Source organism: Macaca nemestrina, chromosome X (genome assembly GCF_043159975.1).
Source record: "Macaca nemestrina isolate mMacNem1 chromosome X, mMacNem.hap1, whole genome shotgun sequence".
Taxonomy (NCBI): Eukaryota; Metazoa; Chordata; class Mammalia; order Primates; family Cercopithecidae; genus Macaca; species Macaca nemestrina.
Window position 1 is genome coordinate 132,963,441 of NC_092145.1, and position 19,703 is coordinate 132,983,143.

A 19,703-nucleotide genomic window follows, 5' to 3' on the forward strand; every position below is an offset into this window, starting at 1 on the left:
TCAAGTAACTGTCAGCTCTCAGAAGAAAAGTAAATCAGGGTCATGTGTTAGAATATTGCAGGTGATATTTTAGACATGGTAGTCTCCTCCTTGGAGGAGACATTGATCAGATAGAAAAATAGTGAGTGAGCTAAGTAGATGGAGATGGGTAAGATGAACACTTCTGGCAGAAACAATATTAAGTGCAAAGACTTCATCATAGGGATTGGGATAATTTTATGAGGTTAAAGAAAAACTCTGGAGAATATAGATCCTTTTATAGGAAATATAGTTTTGGAACACTATATTAGCATGTTAGTCACCAAGTAGGTAGAGATGTCCTGATTATTTCACTCACAGTCCAATCAATTCTTCAGCCAAAAATAATCGAACACATATTAGGTATTGTATGAGACATGAAAACTAAACATCAGTAACATGATGTGTTCATAGTTTAATTGGGAAGAAGGCAAAGGATAACCGTGTGGAAAGTCACAACGTAATCTCAAGAGATACTTGAACTAGTGTTATAATTTTCAGGAAATTAACGTTGGACATTATGTTTTACTCTTTTGAATGTATTAATAATTTTAAGAGTTTTAAAATTGTAACTATATTATATGTGTATGTAAGCATTAATATTGGATGTATTTTTATCAAACTGCTGTAATTTACCAAAAATTACTGGGATTCTTTTATCAGTCTCTCTTGGTTTCTGACTACTACAACATCAACACAGATTACCTTAAACTTTTTTCTGAAAATGAGAGTACAAAAAAATAGCTCTTTTACAAACAAATATACATAGACATTTTGCAAAAGAAGACATACAAATGGCCAACAGGTATATAAGAAGGCGCTCACCTTCACTAATCATCAGGGAAATGCAAATCAAAGCTGCAATGGGCTATCACCTTACACATGTTAGGATAGCTATTACCAAAAAGTCAAAAGATAACAACTATTGTCTAGGGTGTTGAGAGAAGGAAACCCTTGTGAATTGTTAGTGGAACGCAAATTGGTACAGCATTTGGGAAAACAGACGGATATTCTTCAAAAAATTAAAAATCAAGCTACCATATGATCCAGCAATCTCACTACTAGTTGTATGTCTGTAAGGAATAAAATGAGTATCTTGAAGAGATATCGACACTATTCTGTTAAAATGTAACAGAACCACAGTAAAGGTGTCTACATATACATAGCAAAATATCATATTAAAAGGCAAAATGGTGAAGACATCTCTTGACTTAAAAACCAACAATATGGTAGAGTTAATAAATGTTGGCGTGGTTTTAGTAACGCTGTGATGCTTGTCATATCACCTGCAACATCCAAGTTGTACATCACCTTTATTGAGACTATATGTTATTTTCAAAATGATTACATGTTTCTGACAGTGTATCAGTTATATTTGGAAAATAGCTGAAAGCTTATTCTGCATATCTTATTATTAAAAATAAAAAGTTACACTCATTTTAGGGGATATAAATATACATTTTACCAAAGGGTGAGGAAACCCAAGGAAAGCCCAGCAGTGTCCTTGAGTTGAAGAGATAGACATGGAAATATGGGAAGATGAAGGTATCTGGAGTTTGGATGGGAGAGTAGAAAATAGAGAATTGCAGTGAAAGAAAGCTCTGAAGATCTGCAGAGTCCCATCCCCCTGAGTCTTCATCTGTGTTCTTATCAGAACATACATGTGAGGAAGCTGCCTGAAGCCTATGAAAGAATTATCTGAAAGAAGCAAGTGGAAAAATCTCCAGGGCTCAATGGGAGCCAGAAAAAAAATTGCTGTTTGCACAAGTCAGATTAGAAATACACTATAATACATGAGATATAGGGTGGACTTGTCACAAGGATGTTGGCTTAGTTGAGAGGCAAAATTAGATCTAGACTAAAGGCTTATGTGGTCCTGCATAAGAAAATAAAAAAACAAGTTTAAAAGGATCAAACCTCAAGAGAAAAAAATGGAGAAAACTTTATTAAGATGTATCCTTATCAGGCCGGGTGCGGTGGCTCACACCTGTAATCCCAGCCCTTTGGGAGGCCGAGGCGGGCAGATCACGAGGTCAGGAGATCGAGACCATCCTGGCTAACATGGTGAAACCCCGTCTCTACTAAAAAAAATACAAAAAACTATCCCAGCGTGGTGGCAGTCGCCTGTAGTCCCAGCTACTCTGAAGGCTGAGGCAGGAGAATGGCATGAACCCGGGAGGCAGAGCTTGCAGTGAGCTGAGATCTCACCACTGCACTCCAGCCTGGGCGACAGAGCAAGACTCCATCTCAAAAAAAAAAGTACCCTTATCAAACTGCTTTAAACTAGTAATAAAGAGAAAATTTTTAAAGTAGCCAGAGGAAAGGCAAACACACGTTATGCAGAGTAAAACAAAGATAGAAATATAGCATACTTGGCTGGGCGTGGTGGCTCACACCTGTAGTCCCAGTGCTTTGGGAGGCCAGGGTGGGTGGATCACCTGAGGTCAGGAGTTTGAGACAAGCCTGGCCAACATGGTGAAACTCCGTCTCTACTAAAAATACAAAAGTTAGCTGGGTGTGGTGGCATGCACCTGGAATCCCAGCTATTCGGGAAGCTGAGGTAGGAGAATTGCTTGAACCCAGGAGGTGGAGGTTGCAGTGAGCCAAGATCATGCCATTGCACTCCAGCCTGGGCTACAAGAGCAAAATTCCATCTCAAAAAAAAACAAACAAACAAACAAAAAAAAAACCAAGAAAAGAAATATAGCAGGCTTTTTGTTGGGAACAGTTCAAATCAGAAGACAGTGGAGCAATATCTTCAAATTACTGCAAAAAAAGCTATCAACTTTAGAGCTTATAATCAGCAAAAAAAAAAAAAAAAAAAAAAAAAAAAAATTCAAAAATAAAAGTGAAATAAAAGCTTATTCCAATATACAAGAAGTGAAAGACTTCATCACCAGTAGATGTGCAATTTTAAATGAAATCCTTTAGGTAGAAGGAAATGTTAACAGATAAAAATCTGCATCTACACAAAGGAGTGAAGAAACCGGAAATGGTTAAGTATGTGAGTAAATATAAAATGATGTTTCCTTATATTCTGAAGTGCTTTAAAAGATAATCAAATCTTCAAATAAAAATAATTAAAAATTGTGTTATCTATAACAGCTATGGAAATAAACTATATGACAATAGCACAAAGGCAGGGAAAATGGAAATAAATTGTACTATTTTCAAGTCCTTCTATAAATGAAGTAATATAACATTAATTGAAGGCAGACTGTTATAAGTCATCTCTACTAGAAACCCCAAAGCAAAATTTCACCAAACAAGATGTATATGAGCATCATTAGTCATTAGAGAAATTCAAATTAAAATGATAATGAAATACTTATACATATATTTTTTTGGTAAAATACCACTACATATTAAAATGGCTAAAATAAAACAAATTAACTGAAAATATGAAGGGCAGACAAAGATGTAGAGCAACTGGATCTCTCATACATTGCTGTGGAAATGTGAAATGATACAACCAATTTGGAAAATAGTTTAGCAGTTTTTTATAAAGTTAAACACACACTTGCCACATGACCCAGAAATCCCACTATTAGGATTTACCTAAGTGAAATGATTATATTCTTGAATATTAATAGCAGCTGTATTCATAAATGCCAAAATTGGGAAATGATGATGATATCCTTCAACTGATGAATGGCTAAACTAGTGTAGTATACATACAGTGAAATACTGCTCAGCAATACAAATGAATAAAATACTTGTTCATACACATAAACATGAATAAATGCCAAATGTATGTAAGTGAAAGAAGCCAGACTCCCAAATCTACACACTGTATGCATCCATTTATATAACACTCTGGAAGAGGTAAAAGTACAGCGACAGAAAATTGATGAGTGGTTGCAAAGTGCCAGGGATGGGAGAGGTAATGAATTAAAAAAAATAATAACAACAAAACAAGCCCAAGAGTCCCAATCTGGAACCCACACTTGCTTGATACCAAAGCTACTATGTAACCTGTATATATATATATATAGTTGTAGATACTTAGTAGGTACAGGCATGCAATGTGAAATAAGCACATCATGGAGAATGGGGTATTCATTCCCTCAAGCATTTATCCTTTGAGTTACAAGCAATCCAATTACACCCGTTAAGTGATTTTAAAATGTACAATTAAGTTATTATTAACTATAGTCGCCCTGTTGTGCTGTCAAATAGGTCTCATTCATTCTTTCTACTTTTCGTACCCATTAACAATCCCTACCTCCCTACCAGCCCCTCACTACTCTTCCCAGCCTCTGGTAATTATCCTTCTACTCTCTACGTCCGTGAGTTCAGTTGTTTTGATGTTTAGATCCCACACATAAGTGACAACATGCAATGTTTGTCTTTCTGTGCCTGGCTTATTTCACTTAACATGATCTTCAGTTCCATCCATGTTGTTGAAATGACTGGATGTCATTATTTTTATGGCTGAATAGTACTCCATTGTACATATATAATTAACAGAGATCCTGTAATGATGTAAGTTCAAGGCTAATTAAGGAGAGAGAAGTATGAGAGTAATTCTTTGGGTAACTCATATTCTAAAAACAGAGTTTTTGTTTTACTCACTTGGTTCTCCTATAGTGCTACTCAGACCACCATTAGCAGCACCTGGGAACTTGTTAAAGTTATGCATTCTCAGGCTCCATCCCCAGATATATTGAATCAGAAACTCTTTGGGTGGGGGTGGATTCAATAATCTGTGTTTTAGTGAGTCCTCCAGATGATTCTGATGTGCACTAAAGTTTGAGACCTACAGATCTACATTAATGTATTAGCCCTCATTATTTAAAACAATAAATGCAAATGATTGGGCTATTCTTAACTGTTCATCTGTAAAGCCACTTGTGCATTGAAAACTGAAATATCTCATTTCTCCCTGCCCCTCCACAATACATTGTTTATACCTTTATTAAACACACATTTCCTTCACCTTGTATTATATTTCATTCCTGACATGTCTATAACCTTCATTAGAACACCAGTTCCATGGGGCATGGATTCTCGTATTTCAAGATTTATAAAGCTCATAGCCAGCATAATCTGAGTAAGGTCAAATCCAGCTGGCTATGAAGGTTAAAATAATTGGGAAGTGTCAGTTTCCAAGGTACATAAAGTTCCAGGCTCGATTCAAGTAAATCAATTACATTTAGTAGTCATCTTTTCACAATCACCAAAATGAGTGTGGGAGTGTGGCAGCCATGAAAATGTTGCTCTCAGATCTTCCGCTATGGGGAGCATAATTGATCAATGACTCCAGCTGTTGAGCTCTGAGTCCATTACCATACTTTCCACAGGCTCTTCCTAGCCAATGATGGTATGTACCAGGGTACTAAAGCAGGGATATTCCAGTAAGATACAAGACTTCTCTAGTGAGCAACTTTGGCTCAAGGATTCCTCATCAGCCTTGCTAATACTCTCCTTAAATTACCATGCAATCTAAGACTTCCTACCTAACCTTTCTTCCTTCCATCTCTCCTTCATGGTGTTGAAATTGCATTGTGGTCTGATAGCTCCCTCCTCCTTTCCTTCATATCCACTTTTCCCCAATAAATCTTGCTTTGCTTAATCCTGTCTTAGTGTCTACTTCTCTGAGAATCTGAGCTAACTTTGAGAGGATCGTGTCTGGTTTGAATTTCATTAATAGTTGTGCTTCCCTAAGCAATTGTATTGTTTTTGATGTATGGGGAATATTACCTGGATAAACAAATACTTCCTCTTTGCAGGTTGGCTGCTAGAAAGTTGAGAACAAAAGTATGACTCTATGTTATGAGCGAGTTATTTCTTTTCTTTAAATTTTGAGCCCCCTTTTATTCATAAGTGATTTTATTTCATTTTTAATTTAATTTTACAGATTTTTGTAAGCTGCACTAAATAATTTCTGAATGAAGCCCGAGTAAAGATAATCCAAACAATACTCAAATTTGAAGAAGCTGCCATGTTCAGCCAGTTTTATGGGCTATGTACTCCATGGCTTGAGCTGGATGCAATGAACGATGCCATCTGAAGTTGTGTGCTGGTCCTGGTTGGCATGTGCCCAAAGGTGGAAAGAACATTCTAATGGAAAACCCACATAGTGACATGTGGAAATTCAGTCAAGCAGACAATCTGATTGGGTAAGAGTATATATTTGGGTAGTGGTAACCATACTAGAAAATTAAAAGTTACAAACCCACTTCTCAAAGTTAAGCTGGTGTGATCTGGAGATCCCTGAAACAGGGATGCCACAATGGAGAAAATTTCAGAAGTCCTGAGTGCTGGTGGTAGGAACTCCATAGGACATAACAGATAAACCTGAAACACACTGGCTTAAACCAAAAGGTTAATTTAATAAGCCATGTAATCAGATTTTTCAGGAGGAGACAGGCTGTAGGTGAAGCTCTACATATGACTCAAACAATGTTACTGGGACTTTGAGAATGTACAGATGTCATTTTTGGCTGCTCAGAAAGTGAAGTGGCTTTCTAATTTTGGAGAACCTTTAAACTGAGGTTCTCAGTAGGTGATAGTGCATCTCCCAATGACAGGTGCTCAAAGGTAAAATCTGTCCTCTTCTCGTCTCCTGGTGGCCAGAGCATGGAAATCAACACTCAGATATTATCATCAAGGATTCTCTATTTTAGCCTAGTGACCTAAAGGAAAATGATTTTATGATTTGCTTTCCTGCATCTAGCTATGGTGCCTGTGTGTCATGGAGGAGATTGTGGACAGTGGCAGCAGATACATTTGTAAATAAGATTCTTTTTTCTGCAACATTACTCAACTCTTTAGTTCCTTCTTATTTCCTGGGCCTGATTCTCTGGCTCTCCTCTCAACTCTTTGAGCTACTAGTAATATTCTTCCAATAAAATTCTTCTATATTTAATTTTCCAGAATTAAATAGAGATGGATTCAGGTTTGAGATGCATTCAGACCACCTGATATACCTAGCTCTTTATATCTAGTTTTCAGTCCCTTTTCCTTAATATTAGAACCAATGCAACAGCCATTACATCCTGGGGATACACACTTCCTTGTTCAAGTTTAGCACAAAACATGTCTGATTTTCTAGGGAGTTACATAAATGAATGAATAAACACAGTTTTTAATTCTTTCTATCTTTGGATCAATTTGAAGTAATGTACTGATAGATAGTTAAATGTTAGTGATTGATTTAAAATGCAATTGTAGTAGACTTTAGGTTATAATGAAATGGGTTTAATAATAAATTGTTATAAAATAAATGCTTTAGAGCTCAGAGGAATATGTTGATTCTAAACATGAAGATTGGACCATGTAAGGCCCAGGTGCCTAAAGGAATTTATTTCAGCACTAGGGTTTTCATGCAACATAGCTCATTAAGAAAATAAATTATATCAAACACTATGAGCTTTTATTGGCATTAATAGAAATTGCTGGCTAGGCGCGGTGGCTCAAGTCTGTAATCCCAGCACTTTGGGAGGCTGAGGTGGGCAGGTGGATCACCTGAGGTCAGGAGTTCAAGACCAGCCTGACCAACATGGTGAAACCCTGTCTCTACTAAAAATACAAAAAATTAGCTGGGCATGGTGGCAGTTGCCTGTAATCCCAGCTACTTGGGAGGCTGAGGCAGGAGAATCTCCTGAACCTGGGAGGTGGAGGTTGCAGTGAGCCGAGATCGCGCCATTGCACTCCAGCCTGGGCAACAAGAGAAAAATTCCATCTCACATACACACACAACAACAATAAATAAAGAAAAGAAAAAAAGAAGAAAAAGGAAATTGCTTTCATACATTAGGTGTTGACTATTGTCCAAGAATATTAAAATAATACTTCAAAAAGTGTCACTTTCAATTTGAATTATTGATAATTGAAGCATTTTCTTTTTCTTGTGTTAAACCTGGAAGTAGAATGGCTAGTGGGAGCAAATGTTGAATTGGCCAGAAGAAAGCTGTCTGTTATATTCTTGAATACTTTTATGACAATGAAAATAATTACTTGATTCTTTTGTGTCTGGGCCTCCTCAAATCTTAACAGCATTTTATTTAGTAAGGTTGGTTTTGAGGAAAATATTAAATTGAGTACAGTGAATGCTACTGGTCCTGGTACTGATGGATGATGACTATCAACACAGCTATTTAGGTATGATACTTTAAACTCATCATGAAATTCCTTGGGTGGGTATTAGGAACTACTCATTATAAATGTTGATAGTTTCATTGAGAAGATATTTCAGCTTATTTAGTCAGTCACTCCAAATAATATTTATTTTGCCCGATTGAATATTAAACACTGTACTAGGTCCAGCAGTTGACTAAGTAAAAGTATCTGTACTCAGTCAATTCACAGTATGGTCACAAGGTAAAAATAATTAAAAATCAATGTTAAACAGCAATGATAAAAATTATGTAATAACTCTGCTTAAGGGACTAGAGTTATAATAAAAATAATAATGTCAGTATATCTATTACACTACTCATAAGAGCTAACATTTCCTGCATGCTTACTATGAAACAGGTACTATTCTAAGCGCTCTCTAGATAGATAGATAGATAGATAGATAGATAGATAGATAGATAGATAGATAGATGTGTGTGTGTGTATGTGTATGTGTGTGTGTGTGTGTATATATATACATATATATACACACATAGTTTGTGTATCCCTTATGTGAAATGCTTGAGACCAGAAATGTTTCAAATTTCAGATTTTATTTGGAGTTTGGAATATTTAGGTATACATAATGAGATATCTTGGGGATGGCACCCTATTCTAAACAAAAAATTCATTTATGTTTAGTATACACCTTATACATGTAGCCTGAAGGTAAATTTATGCAATATTTTGAAATAATTTCTTGCATGAAACAAAGTTTTCACTGCATTTTCACTGTGACCCATCACCTGAGGTCAGGTGTAGAATTTTCCACTTGTGATGTCTTGTTAGCACTCAAAAAGTTTCAGATTTTGAAACATTTCAGGTTTCAGATTTTTGGATTAAGCCTGCTCAGTGTCTATCAATTTATTTGATTATCACAACAATCCTATGAAGATGTTGCTATTTTCTTTACAGTTAAGGAAACCAAGGCACAGAGAGGTTAAGTAACTTTCCTGAGGATATGCAACTAGTAAGAGGCAAAATAAGCCAACTCCAACAACCTGGTTTCAGAGTCTGAGCCCATAACCACAAGGCTACTCTGAGGCATCAGAAATGCCTTTGCAAAGGAGGTAACATATGAACTGAATCTGGAAGGATATTTAGGATTGAGCCAGGCAGATGAAGGTGAAAGACATTTCAGGGAGAGGGAGTAGCATGTGTATGGGTAGACAGAACAGGTTATATCCAGACTACTTACAAGTAATTTACTATGTCTGTAGCCCAAGTAACTTTTGAAGAAACCAGAGGTGGAGAGACAAGTTAGGACATTATAACTCTAATCCAGTTAAGAGATAATGAAGGACCAGACTATGTTAGTGCTAGCATATAATATGTGGAATGGAACACATATTATGTGCTAAATTCTGTAGAAAATACAAAACTGAATGGGATATAAACTTGTCCTCAAACAGTTTATATTTATGTGGATATAGAGATGGGATATAGTCGATTCATCAAATTTTGATGGAAATACTAGCTTTGACAAGGTTGTCAAACAGCCTCTCCAATAAAACAAGAGGGAAAATTGACCTTCACCAGCAGAAAGGGAGAAAAATATGCTAATTTTAACATTGATAAGTGTAGGATCATTTTAAGGATAAAACATGATTTCCATGACTACACAATCAGAAATAACCAGCTTTGAAGCAGTTGCCAGAAAAAATTTCCAAGATTTATTATGGGCTCAAAGTTAAATTTGTCAGCAATATAATTCTTTTAAGAAACGAGAGATGAAAATGGGATACGTACACTGAAGCAGAGGCTCTAAAAACAGCAAGTTTTCTTCCCACAGCTGTTAGCAGTGGTCAGATATTATGAGAATATTATGTCTGCCTTGGGGCTTTGAAATTAATATTGGCAATTTGGAAAGGGTACAGAGTGTGATAAAGGGCTTAGGAAACAGGCACACTGAGCAAGGGTTAAAGGTAGCTCAGAAGCTACACTGACCTCTGCAAACATGCCAAGAACAGTCTCACATCTAGAAAAGGCACAGGCTCTATTGGCTTAGATTCTAAAAGTTTCAACTAGTTTGACTGGAAATTGCTTTGAATATACATTCTTCTTTTACACTGTAAAATTTCCTGGAAAATTAAATACAGCCTGCATTTTAATGAAGTGCCGTAAGTATTAAAATTAAAGATGGAAGGGCTTGAGCATCAAGAAAATTATAATTTTTCTCTAATATCATTATCTCAGCCCAATTGAACACATCTAGGATTTTATATCACTATTAAAATACTTTGAAACAAATTAACATTTACTAAAGAAGTTTATGGTCTTTCATTTAGAAAATTCTGACTTTGCAATTTTCATGTTACACTAACAATCAAGTATGTTTACTCACAGAATTTAACTCATTAAAACCATTCTATACATATATATGCATATGTATACATATACACTTTTACATCATAGATAGATGGACTTCATTAACAAACATTGGCTAATGTTTTCAATATACTTTTATAAAGTGTTTATTGTACGTTAGGACCCCTTCAAGGTGTTTGGGATATATCAGTGAAAAAAACTGCCTTCCTGGAGCTGACATTCTACTGAGAGAAGGTAGACACTGAAAAATACATATAGTAAATAAATAAATGATCTAGCATGTTACAACTGATGACTGCTGTAGTAAAAAAAGAAACCAAATAGAGCAGAGTTAGGGAAATTAGGAGAGTTGGGTGTGCTGGGAACAAGGTACAGTATTAAATACAGTGGTCAGGAGTAGGCATCTTTGGGGAGGTGGGACTTGAGCAAAGACACAAAGGATAGGAGAAAGACATCAGGGAAGTACACAATACTCTTGTGTAAGGATGTTCTAGGCAGAGGAAATAGCTAGTGCAAAGACCCTCAGGCAAGACATAAGTGCAAAGACCCTAAAATGCCTCATGTTTGTGAGCAACAGCCAATGTGCCTGGGACAGAGTGAACAAGGAGTAGACAAAAGATGAAATCAGAGAATTAGGGGATGCAAACCAAATAGGGTCTTGCAGGCCATGGTAAACCATGACCTGCTCTGAATAAAATGCTGGAGAGTTTTGAGCAGACAGACATGATGTGATTTCTGTTTTAAATGGACCATACTGGGAGGGATATCAGCAAAAATGGCAGAATAGGACTTTCCTGCACTTGTTTCTGAAAAAATCTTCCATTTGAACAATTATTTATGCATAAAAATACCTTTACAAGAGCTTGGGAAACCAAGGAAGAGATTACAGCACCTGGGTATAGCACATACATTTTTAAAAGACACAATTAAGAAGAGTAGGGAGGGAAATCTAACATTACCCACTCCACACTTCCCCCAACCCCAGGCAGCACAACATGGAGGGAGAAACTTTCTGCTTGAAGGAAGAAGAGGGAAGCGAGCACTTTTCTGTGAGGTCTAGCACTGGGTGTGCCCCATTAAAACCCAGTACTGGGTAGGCCCCTATGACCCCAGACTCCAGGCTTTACCTGAGATTGAGTTTCCCAAGATCTGTCACAGGAACTCGCTAGGATCCTGCAGCCCCAGGCATCAGATGAGCTGCACTACCACCAGGCTGACACCAGTGGCCTCAGGCTCAGTAGACCAAAACCTGTGGGACACAGAAAAGGTAGTTCTGAGAGGGAAGTATATACCAATAATTGCTTACATTAAAAATGAAGAAATAGTTTACTGTGAATTTAAAGGGTACATGAATATTTGGGAAATTTGGCTATAACCACTGTAGGGATAATTCAGCTATTCTGATTAGTAGGAAGGAGTCACATTCTCAGTGCTACACAACTGTCCTACTTTAAGTTATTCATTGTGGGAAGAAGATATCTTTCTTCCAAGGTTGAATAATACATATAGTCTGTGTTGCCTAAAAATGTGTCCACTGGCCACATTTGGCTATTTAAATTTAAATGAAAATTAAGTGAAACCAAATAAAAATAAAAATTTAGTTCCTCAGTCAAAATAGCCATATTTCACTTGCTTTGTAGCCACATGTGGCTAATGACTATGCATTAGATGGAACAGACACAGAAAAATAACATTTTAATTCATTTTATTTCTTTACCTTGCCTAAATTGCTCTGGTTGGAACTTCCAGTACTATGTTGAATAGAAATGGTGAAAGTTGGCATCCTTGTCTTCTTCCTTATTTTACAGGAAAAACTTACAACTTTTCACCATTAAGTGTAATGTTAGATTTCAGCTTGTCATCTATGGCTTTTATTATGTTGAAGTACATAATTCTATACCTAGTTTGTTGATTAGTTTTATCATGAAATAATGTTCAATTATTTCGAATGCTTTTTCTACTTCTATTAAAAAGATCATGTGATTTTTAGTATTACTTTTGTTAATATTGGGTATCACATTCATTGATCTGCATATATTGAACCATCCTTGGAACCCCAAGGATGATGCAATAGACTAATGTTTGTGTCCTCCACTCCCCAAATTTCATATGTTGAAACCTAATCCACAATGTCATGGTATTTGAAAGAGGGTGTTTGGGATGTGATTAGGTTATGAGAGTGGAGCTCTCATGAGTGTGATTAGTGCCCTTATAAAAGAGACACCAGAGACCTCTCTTGCTCCTTCTGCCAAGTGGTGAGGCAGCAATAAGATGACCATCTCTAAATTGGGAAATGGGGCCTCACCAGGCATAGAATCTGCTGGTGCCTTGAGCTTGGACTTCCTAGCCTCCAGAACTGTAAGAAATTAATTTCCATTTTTTATAAGCCACTCAACCTATGGTATTTTGTTATAGCAATTTGAATGGACTATGATGAATAAATCCCACTTGATCATAGTGCATAATATTTTTAATGTACTATTAAATTTTGTTTGCTAGTATTTTTTGAGGATTTTTGAATATATATTCATCAGGGATATTAGCCTGTAATTTTCTCTTCTTGTGGTATCTTTGTCTGGCTTTGGAATTATGTAATGATGGTATCACAAAATGAGTTTGGCAGTCTCCCCCTCTCTTCAGCATTTTTGAAGTGTTTGACAAGAACTGGCATTAATTCTTCTTTAAATGTCTGGTATAATTCACTAGTAAAGCCATCTGGTCAGGGGCTTTTCTTTGTTCAGAGGCTTGGATTACTGATTCAACCTCCTTACTCATTATTATTTTGTAAAGGTTTTTATGTCTTCATAATTAAGTCATGGTAGGTTGTATGTATATAGAAATTTACCAATAACCCTAATAATAAAGAAAGAAGTAAAATTATTTCTGTTTTCAGATGTTATGATCCTATATATAGAAAACCCTAGACTCCACAGAAAAATATTAGAACTAGTTTTTAAATTCAGTAAATTTGCAGACTACAAAATCAACAGAGAAAAATCAGCTTTTTACACACTGACAATGAACTGTCCAAAAAGGATATTAAGAAAACATTCCCTTTTACAAGAGCATAAAAGAAAATAAAATACTTAGGAGTAAACTTAACCAAGGATATGAAAGACTCATGCACTGAAAACTACAAAAGATTGATAAAAAAAAAAAATTATAGGAAACAAGTAAATGGGAATATATCCTATTTTAATGGATTGGAATAATTAATTTTAAAATGTTCATACTACCCAGTGGCCTACAGAGTCAGTGCTACCCCTGTCAAAATTCCAATGGCATTTTTTACAGACATAGGAAAAACAATCCTAAAATTCATATGGAGTGATAAAAGACACAGAATAACTAAAATAATCTTGAGAAGGAATAAAGTAGGAAGCATAATACTTCCTGATTTCAAAATATATTATAAAGCTACAGTAATCAAAACAGTTTTGTACTGTCATAAAACAGACATACAGACCAATGGAACAGAATAAAAAGCCCAGAAATAATCCAATGCATATAGTCAAGTGATCTTTGACAAGGGTGCCAATAATGCACAATGGGGAAAGGATAGTCTTTTCATCAAATGGTATTGTGGAAACTGGATATTGATGTGAAAAAGAAAAGAAAGAGAGAGAGAAAAGGAAGGAAGGAAGGAAGGAAGGGAGAGAGGGAGGGAGGAAAGGAGGGAAAAAGAGACAGAGCAAAAGAAAAAGAAAGAAAGAGGGAAAGAAAGGAAGAAGGAAAGAAAGAAAAAGAAAGAAAGAAAGAAAAAAGAAAGAAAGACAAAGAAATTTAACCTCTACTTTAAAGCATACATTAAAATCAGCTTAAAAAGAAATACTGAAATGTAAGAGCTGAAAATGCAAAACTCCTAGAAGAAAACAGGAGAAGAGCTGCTGTACATTTGTCATGGCAATAAATTATTGGCTATGATGCTCAAAGCACAGGCAACAAAAGGAAAAATAGACAAGTGGGCCTACATTAATCTAAAAAGCTTCTGCACAGAAATGATCAGCAGAATGAAAAGTCTACAGAATGGGAAAAAATTTGTCAACTGTATATCTGACAAGGGATTAATATCTAAAATATATAATAAACTCATACAATTCAACTGCAACAACAACAAACAACCCAGTTTAAAAATGGGCTAAAGTCTTGAAAATATATTTCTCCAAAAAAGACATACAGATGGCCAACAGGCATATGAGAAGGTAATCAACATCATTAATCATTAGGGAAATGCAAATCAAAGCTACAATGAGATCTATCACTTCACACATGATAGGATAGCTACTATCAAAAAGACAAGAGCCAACAAGTGTTGGCAAGGGTAAGGAGAAAACAGAACCATTATACACAGTGGGTAGGAGTGTATATTGGTACAGTCATAATGGAAAAAAGTATGGAGCTTCCTCAAAATTAAAAAATAGAACTATCACATGATCCAGCAATCCCACTTATGTGTATATACACAAAGGAAATAAAATTCGTATCTCTAAGAGATATCTGCATTCCCATGTTCATTGCAGCATTATTTCAAATAGCCCATATATGGAAAAAACTCAAGTAGGCATCAACTCATGAATGGATAAAGAAAATGTGGCTTACATATCTAGTGGAATATTATTCAGCTTTTAAAAAAGAAAAATCCTTTCATTTGCTAGATCATGCAGGAACCTAAAGGACAATATGCTAAGTGAAATAAGCCAGCCATAGGACAAATACTGCATGATTTCACTTATATGAGGTATCTATAATAGTCAAATTCATGGAAGGAAAAGTATACAATAGTGATTGGCAGAGTTGGAAAGTGGAGGAAATTGAGAGTTGTTCAATGGGTATAAAGTACGTTATGCTATATGAATAAGTTCTGGAGATCTGCTGTACAACATAGTGCCTATAGTTAACAACATGGTATTTTGTACTAAAATTTAAGAGAGTAGATCTCATGTTACGTATTCGTTGTTGGTTTTTTTGTTTTTGTTTTTGTTTTATTTTTTATTTTTTTTTAGATGGAGTCTCACTCTGTCGCCAGACTAGAGTGCAGTGGCACGATCTCAGCTCACTGAAACCTCCGATTCCCTGGTTCAGGTGATTCTCCTGCCTCAGCCTCCCGAGTAGCTGGGATTACAGGCACGCGCCACCACGCCCCCTAATTTTTGTATTTTTGGTAGAGACAGGGTTTCACCAATCTCCTGACCTCGTGATCTGTCTGGCTCGGCCTTCCAAAGTGCTGGGATTAAAGGCGTGAGACACCATGCCCGGCCTGTGTTATGTATTCTTAACACACACACGCATACACACACACACATACACACACACACACACACAACAAAAACAATAATCAACCAATCAAACACACACAAAGGGATGCAACAAAACTTTGGGAGGTGTTGAATATGTCTATTACCTTGACTGTGGTGATGGGATCATAGGTGTCTGCATGTGTCCAAACTCATGAAATTTTGCACATTATACATGTGCAGTCATTTGCATATCAATTATACTTCAGTAAAGCTGTTTTTAAAAGAAAAAACAGAACTATTTCACTATGCCAGAAAATTCTATTGGATAGCACTGGCTAGGTACTTTTAATGAACATAATATATTAAATGCTTGCCGGATATGCCTAATATTCCTCTTTCTAGATTTTATAGGCTTGGATAATTATAGAAAAATAATAAGACAGAAAACACAAGCTTCTTACTACTTATGTATTCTAATGAAATACCAGTCTGCATTTTTCCCATTTCTTTTGCACTTATCTTTCACAGCTTTTTTTTTTTTTTTTTTTGGCCTTACATTTCTTGGTGCTGTCTATTTTTTTCCACCACCTAGAATTAGAAATCAATTCTTTTGTTTCAAATGTGAATTCCCCCTTCCCTAATTATAAGCTGCTACTTTACATAACAAAAGAATTGATTTCTGAAAGCTCTATTCAGACATTAACAAAACTAACAATTGGAATTATCATTCAAATTTATGTCCCTTATAAGCTTTAATGGCCAAGACTAAGATATAGACTTATTTTTAGACTCTTATTCACATTTATCTACTTTTTGCCTTTAAATCAATCCTATATGATAGCAGGAATCTTTCTTTGCCTCCTACATTTCAGCTTGCTTTCTCATCCTTTGTATACAGTGTTACTTATTTAGACTTCTTGATAAATGAAACAAGTATTTATTCAAGTTACATGGTGACTTGTTTTCATGAGAAACAAATAAAAATATGACATATCAAGTTAATTATTCTAACATTAGTCTGTTTAGATACTTTAGGTAATTTTTACTCATCATCATCTTTTGGGGCTGGGATAATTTGATGTGACCTAGAAAACTAGCTTTGTGGTTTGATCATTTTCCTCTTTACTCTGAGATCCACCTCCCCTTCCTTTCATGTGCTATGCCCTAAACTACAGATCACAGAAGGATGACTCCTGCAAACTACATTCCCAGATCCCTGTCAAATTGCTTCTTTTGGGCTCACCTAACAGGGAGGCACTGGCTGGAGACTGGATGTGAGAAGCCAGGGTAAGCCTTTGTCTCAGCTTCTGGAGGTATCTCTATCAGTGTCTATAGCAATTCTGTGGTTGCAGAGCCCACAAGGCAGCACCTTCCTCTGAGGTCCCAGCTCCCATCTTGCAGCTCCTTCTATGATTCTAGCTCCTGTCAGATGAGCACTTCATGTCTCCAGATTCACCTTGGTAGCCACTCCTGCTGCTCCCTCAAAAAGCCCTTCTTTTAAATTTTCAGCTCCTGTGAAGGGAACTCAGATCTTGGGCTCTAGTAACATCAGCTCCTTCTCTTTTATTTATTTATTTATTTTTCGAGTTATTGTTTTTTAGGGTTTTTTTAACTTTTATTTTAGGTTCAGGGGTACATGCACACGATTGTTATATAGGCAAATTGTGTATCAGAGGGGTTTGGCATACAGATTGTTTTGCCACCCTGGTAATAAGCATAGTACCGGATAGGCAGTTTTTGGTCCTCACCCTCCTCTCAACCCTCCACTCACAAATAGGCTCAGATGTCTGTTGTTCCTTTTTTGTGTTCATGTGTATTCAGTGCTTGGCTCCCACTTGTAAGAACATGTGGTATTTGGTTTTCTCTTCCTGGGTTAGTTTACTTAGGATAATAGCCTCCTTGCACCCATGTTGCTGCAAAAAAACATGAGCTCATTCTTTTTATGGCTGCATAGTATTCCATGGTGTATATGTACCACATTTTCTTCATCCAGTCTACTGTTAATGGGCATTTAGGTTGATTCTGTGTCTTTGCTGTTGTAAACAGTGCTGCACTGAACTAACATGTGCATGGGTCTTTATGATAGAACAATTTATATTCCTTTGGGTACATACTCAATAATCAGATAGCTGGGTCAAATGGTAGTTCTGTTTTAAGTTCTTTGATAAATTCCCAAACTGCTTTCCACAGTGGCTGAATTTATTTACATTCCTACCAGCAGTGGTGGGAATAATGGAATAAGCATTCCATTTTCTCTACAACCTCACCAGCATCTGCTATTTTTTGACTTTTTAATAATAGCCATTCTGACTGGTGTGAGATGGTATCTCATTGTGGTTTTGATTTGCATTTCTCTAGTGAGTAATGATGTTGAGCACTTTTTCATATGCTTGTTGGCCACCTGAATGTCTTCTTTTGAAAAATATCTGTTCATGTCATTTGCCCACTATTTAATGGGGTTTTCTGTTTTTTGCTCATTAGTTTGTTTAAATTCTTTATAGATTCTGGATATTAGACCTTTGTTTGATGCATAGCTTGCAAATTTTTTCTCTCATTCTGTAGGTTGTCTGCTCTGTCGATAGTTTCTTTTACTGTGCAGAAGCCCTTTAGTTTAATTAGATTCCATTTGCCAATTTTTCTTTTTGTCACAATTGCTTTTGGCATCTTTATCAGAAATCTTTGCCAGGGCCTATATCCAGAATGGTATTTCCTAGGTTATCTTCCAGGGTTTTTTAGTTTTAGGTTTTACATTTAAGCCTTTAATCCATCTTGAGTTGATTTTTGTATGTGGTGCAAGGAAGGGATCAATTTCAATTTTCTGCATATGGCTAGTCAGTTATCCCAGCACCATTTATTGAGTAGGGAGCTCTTTCCCCATTGCTTATTTTTGTCAAGTCTGTCAAAGATTAGATGGTTGTAGGTGTCCAGATTTATTTCTGGGTTCTCTATTTGATTCTACTGGTCTATGTGTCTGTTTTTGTACCATGCTGTTTTGGTTATTATAACCAAACATGCTGTTTTGGTTATTGTAGACTTCTAGTATAGTTTGAAGTTGGGTAAGGTGATGCCTCTGGTTTTCTTCATTTTTCTTAGGACTGCTATTAAGGCTCTTTTTTGATTCCATATGAGTTTTAGAGTCGTTTTTGTTTTTGTTTTTTTTCTAATTCTGTGAAGAATGTTCTTGGTAGTGATAGCAATAGCATTTACTCGGTAAATTGCTTTGGGAGGTATGGCCATTTTAAAACATTCATCCTTCCTATCCATGAGCATGGAATGTTCCTTCTATTGTCTCTCCAACCCTAGTAATGGAAGCAACTTCTTGCATTTGATAACCTCTGGGCTATCTCCCCTCACCCTGTTATTCTGTGAGGTCTTCTAACAATTTGGTACTACCTTCCCCTATGAAACTCCCTTTGTTGAAGTACTTGACATGAGTTCTCTTTTCCTGACTCTACTGTGACTGATAATCCCTGGTATTAGTATGGTATCTAAAAGTTGCGGGTAGGCACAAAAATAATTGGTCTTAGGGTCAGAAGAACTATGTCTAAACTCTGACAATTCTAATTCCTTAGTATGTAACTAGAGAAAATACATGTACTCTGAGTTTCAATATCTTTAACTGTAAATCTTGGAAAATAATTCCAATTCCATTGATTGATCATGCATATTGAATGAGATAAGTAAATGCACATAGAAAATACCTAGTAGGAGGTACTTGAGGAACATTAAGAAATTTGTGAAAGTATTTTCTTCCTTTATTTTAGGAAGCAATTTCAATGTTGTAGCTTTAGTACTTGGACCTTTATCTAATTGGCAGACCTCAAACAAAATTGGTGTGAAAGGAAATCTAATTCTTTCCATTCATACGTGTTTAAATCTGCATTGCTATTTTCTTGGAGGTTGTGAGAGGTGTATCTTGCTCTTTTTTAAAAATGGTGTCCAATTCATCATGAAATAAATCATACTCGGGCTGCTATGCAATCTTTTTTTTTTAATATA

At 36.1% G+C, this 19,703-nt stretch overlaps 1 protein-coding gene across 2 annotated transcripts in view; it reads right to left on the bottom strand.

Annotated features, from left to right (window-relative positions):
* Window positions 1-19,703, bottom strand: part of LOC105499116 (DDB1 and CUL4 associated factor 8 like 2) — a 171,488-nt gene that overhangs the window by 118,702 nt on the left and 33,083 nt on the right. For both annotated transcript variants that reach the window (XM_011771581.2, XM_011771580.3), the window contains exon 2: window positions 11,595-11,716. The gene's annotated coding sequence lies outside the window, so the exon portion shown is untranslated. The remainder of the gene's footprint in view (window positions 1-11,594; window positions 11,717-19,703) is intronic.